Below are 5916 nucleotides of genomic sequence, written 5' to 3'. Positions count from 1 at the left end.
TTTAGGGGGCTGGATTACCTGCTAGGTCCCCTTCTATGGGTGGGACCCAGGAAGTGGGTGGATACACCCCCTTCCTTTAATCCAGGCCGCCCTGGCACGAGGGCTGGAGTGCCCCAGAACCGGTTTGGCCGGATTATGCAAGGGGCAGCCTTGTGCTCCCCATGCAGTGTCTGGTTTCTTTCAACCACAATCCACTATCTCCTGTCTGGGGGTGCGTGACACCTCCCTGTGACAGGAAACCCTTTGTCCAGGCCCCCTTGGCTGAGTTTCGGTCAGCTGCAGGGGGTCAGACCCGTGTCTGTGGCAGAGGCATCCATTTTGTGGATCCAAGGTCCTTTTAGAAATTAACCGCATTTAAGTAAAGTAACATGTCTTACCCCTCTAGAGGGGTGGAATGCTATCCCCGTCACCAGAACTGGCGAGGGGATAGTATTCCAAATCGTATGACACCTTACACAACATGTTTTGATAAAGCCAAACCAGAGTTGCTATATAACGGCGAGGATTATAATGCACTTAAGAGTATATGGTATGGCATTATCCTGAAACAGCTTAGGGAGTTGTTCCCAACGGCTGCAGACAGGCTCAGCTCATGCTAGAGCTCCATCTCACATTAAACCACGCACTCTGCCTCCAGGATTGATGAGGCCTTCCATAGGAGTGGCTCACAGGTTTATACGTGTCCAGATATAGGTTTAGATATAGGTATACTATATCTAAGCAAGGGGTGATGACACCACCTTACCCCAGCTGAGTGATAAGCCAGTTGTGTCAATTTAAGAACCAGCCAGGGGTGGCAAAAGATATGCTGCAGCCCCTGGTAGGCCTTGGTAGCTCCTATGTCCTGGGCACCTATAGTGCATGGTACAGGGGCTGACAAGGAGTCCATTTCCAATTGTGGTATGTACCTAGGGTACATGGAATCCATTTTACAGAGAGAGCAGATGGCCTGGGGCCCTGATTGGAAGGGAACCCGGTCAACTAAGTCAAAAACCAGCTAAACACAAGGCAAAAAATCTGGGGTAACCATAGTCAGGTAGCCACCTTCCTACACAACCCCCCCCAAACGAAAGGAGATAAGGCTATCCTTGTCCAGGAAAGCCTCTATTGCCGGAGTGGCCATATAAGGAAGTATCTGCACTAGCATGGGTACCCCCTGTCTCATGGTCCACTAAGCAGTCCCTCACCCTTGGGGTATTAGAGGGTCTCCACCATAGGGAATCACTACCTTGGGTGTGTTTATGCAAAGTCAAAGGCTGGTTTGGATATGGAGTATTGAAGTGAGGCCCCACTAATTTAGGGCTCAGCTTCCTCCAATTATCTTCCACCATGCGTGCCTTTCTTTCTTCAACTGAGTTGCACTGTGCTCTCAGGGTCAGCTTCTGGCTACCTAAAGCTGGAGGCTGGGTCCCTCTGTTTGGCTTGCTGGAGGGACAGTTCAGGTTTGGGCCCTTTGGGTCCCAGGTTTGGCTATGCCCAACAGAATCCATCTGTGGGAGGTCCCTAACTGTTTTTAAGGGGGCTCCCTTAGGAGTTGTTAAAGTTTTCACCTCACTAGGGCTACTAGTTTTGGTGCCCCTAATCTGTTACCGGGACTATTTTTCTATACCATAAATACCAATAAGAATAGCTCAATAAATGAGAGGCAGAGTCCGTGGTATCTGAGTCTTAAGGGCTTTAATTAACAGGCTCGAACCAGTGGAAATCAGGTTCCATCACCACTAAGGTTCAGGAAGGGATATGCAATGATGTCCATGATGTCAATGATTTATTAACAGTACACAATATATATAGTAAAACTGTACAATGGTGATGGATACAGTAGGCGTAACAAGTGAAAAGAAAAAAGATAAGAACACATGTGCGTAGCAAGAAGGCGTGCACAGGGCGTACACGGAGGTGTGTGCTGGAAACGCCACAGAAAGTGTCATAAGTGGGTGGATGCATGGAGGGGGTGACATGAGCAGCTGGAACCTTTAACCTACTGGTGCGCGCAAAACTGATCATGACGTGTAACTGAGGAGAGCTGGGGGGCGCTGACTCCTAACACGAATAGAGGAGACTGAAGTCTGGGATGTCAGATCGACCTGTTCCTATAGCCTATCTGCTATCTGGTGTTTAGAGTACATGTTGCTAGAAACTAAAGGCCATCAGGGCAAAGGCTTCTTGTCACTAAAGACTAGTGTATGCATATATTTCTTTATGTATTGCGTGGAACTGTGAGTTTTCTATGGAAACTGGTTCAGTAAATCACTTGCATGGAGACAGAAAGACTGGACTATATCTTCTGCAGGCAGGATATGTTTATCCTGTTCGTTAGCTAGGAATGTGGATCCGGGGAGCTGAACAGATAACTTGTAGGCAAAATACCATCTTGGCAGGCAGGCCGTACTGACTGAGCCGGGCACCAGGTTGCTTGGCAGGAAGTAAGGGAAGGGTCAGGGATGCGGGCGGGGCTGCATCTCTCGGAGTGTTTCAGGAGGCTTGAGGCCTGGATTCGCGTCCGGGCCCTGTGGAGCCTTAGAAACGGGTGCAATTTTGACAATTTAACATGCACCATGTAAAGACGTTGGCAACATAGGCCTAGAAGCCTAATTCACGTTGCTTTCATAGAGGACTAGATAACTGACATATTAACGTTGGACGCAAATGCATATGCGTCTTCATATTCGGTCATGGAGGGAAATTACATGTACATGGAACGTTGGGGTACACGTTAGGGGACACACTTGACCATAAAAATTTCAATTACCTCAGATGGGGGTGCTTTATTTGACAGGGGGCCCTCTGGGTCTCACTGTCCTTCTTGTCCTCTGCAGCCCTGGGCTGGCTGAGGCAAGGGAGAGAGGGGCAGGTTACCTGCTCCAGACTGGGTCCCACCTGAGAAGGGTCCACCGCCATCAGAGGCTCTGTAAGGCCAGGCCTAACAACCTCTGGGGCAGTTCCTTCATCAGGGGTAAGATCAGTTCCCTGAGGAGGCTGATCCTGTCCTAAAGTCTGGTGAGGGGGAGATTTCTCTTCCTCCTCCATGCTCTCAGTTTGTGTGGAGTTATCCATCATTTCAGGCTTCACAACACACATATCAGTTTGAGTTTGGGCTGTGGCCATCACAGCCCCACCAACCTTTTCAGGAGGAGACTCAGTTTGGGTTTCTGCTGTTATCATAACAGCTTTGCTATTCTGTTTAGGAAGAGCTTCTGCTAAAGATGGGGCAGAGAGTATCTCAGCCCTACCAACCTTTTCAGGAAGGACATCTTGAATTGGGGCTGTAGCCATTACAGCCCCACTAACCTTTCCATTGGAATTTACCATTCTAGAATGGGTTTCCTGTTCAACCTCAGCCCAGGCTGAGATTTCCAAATCATTACTAAGTAGGCAGTCTACAGGCAAGTTTGATGACACTGCCACTCTCTTTGGGCCAATGACACCTCCCCAGCTGAGACTTACTACTGCCATGGGATGATTTGTTTTGATGCCATCAATGTTTGTTACCTGGTATGTGGCACCTGGTAAAAGTTGCTTAGAGGGGACTATACAGTCAGCCACCATGGTGATGCTAGCCCCTGTGTCTCTAAAAGCTTCAACTTTCAAACCATTGATGATGGGTTCTTGTCTATATTTGCTCAAAGTATTTGGGCAATCAGAGAAGTTGGCAAACCCCATGCCAGTCTCATAAACAAGATCATTTGGTGATGGGGACCTGGATAGGCCAGGGTCCACCTGAGCTCCAAACGTAAACCCACCCAGATTCCTGGGTGTGCTCCCACTTCCTGGGGGATTACTGCTGACAGTAATAGGAGGTGTTGGAGCTGGCTTTGGAGGTATATTTTCTTTATTGCCATTCTTGGGACAACAGCTGTCTGTTTTGTAATGCCCAACCTGTTTACAGACAGGACAATAAGGCTTTTTCTCAGTTGAAGAAGTGTCTTGGGACCCACCCCCATTCTTGGAGTTTTGGGGCCCTGGGGAAGTCTTTTCTTTACTTTTATCCCCACCCTTATCTTGAGGCTTGGTAGACTCCTTCTTCTGGTTACTGTCCTGATTCTTAGGCCTAATCCTGGTTCTGACCCACTTGTCTGCCTTCTTTCCCAATTCTTGGGGAGAGGTCAGATCAGAGTCCACCAGGTGCTGGTGTAAGAGCTGGTTCTGACAATTACTTAGGATCTGCTCCCTCATAATCAAATTATACAATCCTGTAAAGTCATGTACTTTGCTACCATGTAGCCAACCCTCCAGAGCCTTAGTAGCACAATCTACAAAATCAGTCCAGTCCTGTGTCTGTGTCTTCTGGGTGTCTCTGAACTTCAACCTGTACTGTTCAGTGGTTAAGCCAAACCCATCTATTAGGACACTTCTCAGGACTTTGTAATTGTTTGCATCCTCATGTCTGACAGTGAGGAGCTTATCTCTCCCTTTCTCTGAAAAGGAGTACCATAAGATTGCTGCACACTGTTCCTCAGGAACCTGCTGTACCATGCAGTCTCTCTCAAGAGCAGTTATCCACTTGTGGATGTCATCCCCTTCCTTGTAGGGGGGCACAATCTTTGTCAGATTTCTACTATCATAGGACCTGGGTTTCTCTTTAGGAATATTGCTGCCACCAGTGGCATCTAAGCCACTCAATTTTTGCTCTCTTGCCAAGGCAAGTCTAGCTTGGGCCAAGGCTACCTCCTCCCTCTCTATTTGGAGTTTGACAGCCCTCATCCTGGCCTTATGCTCTAGCTTTTGAGAAGCAGTCATGCCTCTCCGAGATTCTCTTGAGGCACTAGAAATATGAGAGTCCCCTGAGGGAGATCTCACTCTTCTGTTGCCTGGGAAAATGCTCTGATGGGATCTGGGGAGGTGCTGGCCCTCTCCATTCCCCAGTAGGTCTAAGTTGGCCTGGCTAAGCCTGGCAACTACACCTTTGTTAACCCCTAGCTCCTGATCTTCAGGTTCTTCTATGTCTGAACCATCCTCCTCCTCTTCTTCCTCTTCTTCTTCTTCCTCCTCTGGAGTGGTATCAGTTACAGGGGGGTTCACTCCATCTCCTGACTCTAAGGGAACTGCATTCCCCCTCTCTAAGTCATCCTGCTCTAGAATGGCTATCAGGATAGGACTGGTGGGACTTCTGCCCCTTTTTAACCCTCTTGATATGCGCAAGGCAATCAAGTCCTTTCGGGTCAATTTGTCATAGCTGGAAGTTGCCTTGGTAAGGTCAACTGTCACAGGAGCAGACCCTGAGGCTTTTCCTGTGTCAGACATGACTCTAGTGTGGTGTAAGTGATGCACCTACCTACACTAAGTGTTTCCCTACTGTACCTTGCTAGTGAGTTGTAGTCAGGGTGTGCTAATCCCTTTAATCTACAACTACTAAGTTCAGTAGAACCTAAATATGCTAAGCTTTTGATTTATATGTACCTAGAGGTACTTGATGTGATCTTTCAATTTGATAAAAAGATTGCAATGGTAAAACAACAGCAAGCTCAAATCCGCACCGCTGCTCACCAATGTGAGAAGTTGGCCTGATAGGTGATGTTTCCAATTCTGGAACCACCTGATATCAGACTGTGGGCTTGTGGGGGAAGCAGACCGGAATAACAAGCGTGGAGGCCGTATGTAGTGGGCTATCTCGTAGCCGGTGTTTATTAATGTACAAGGGTGCAATGGTATGATACAAGGGAATAGAGAGTTCCAAAGGATTGCGGGTTCCGGGTCCGAGGTAAGGAGTCTTCCGGGGTTGGTCTTCCAGGGACAGCTGTTGGTCTTGACTGTAGTCGGGGCCGATCCTTGAGGTGTCAATAGGCTCAACTCCCGGACGGTGGTTCCTCGGAGGGGGGGAAAAAGGAGAGAGAAAATAGGGCCGTTAGCTCTGTCGGTGGATCCAAAGATAAGATCCTGTTCCTTCACCGGAGTGCTGGGGCTAGAACGACTGTG

The 5916-nt window shown here is 48.4% G+C and overlaps 1 pseudogene; it reads right to left on the bottom strand.

Annotated features, from left to right (window-relative positions):
• Positions 1–2962: 2962 nt before the first annotated feature.
• LOC147737981 (uncharacterized) lies at positions 2963–5244 on the bottom strand (annotated as a pseudogene).
• Positions 5245–5916: the final 672 nt, after the last annotated feature.

This window comes from Lissotriton vulgaris, chromosome 1_1, assembly GCF_964263255.1.
Source record: "Lissotriton vulgaris chromosome 1_1, aLisVul1.2, whole genome shotgun sequence".
Taxonomy (NCBI): domain Eukaryota; kingdom Metazoa; phylum Chordata; class Amphibia; order Caudata; family Salamandridae; genus Lissotriton; species Lissotriton vulgaris.
This window is presented reverse-complemented; position numbering and strand designations above follow the sequence as displayed.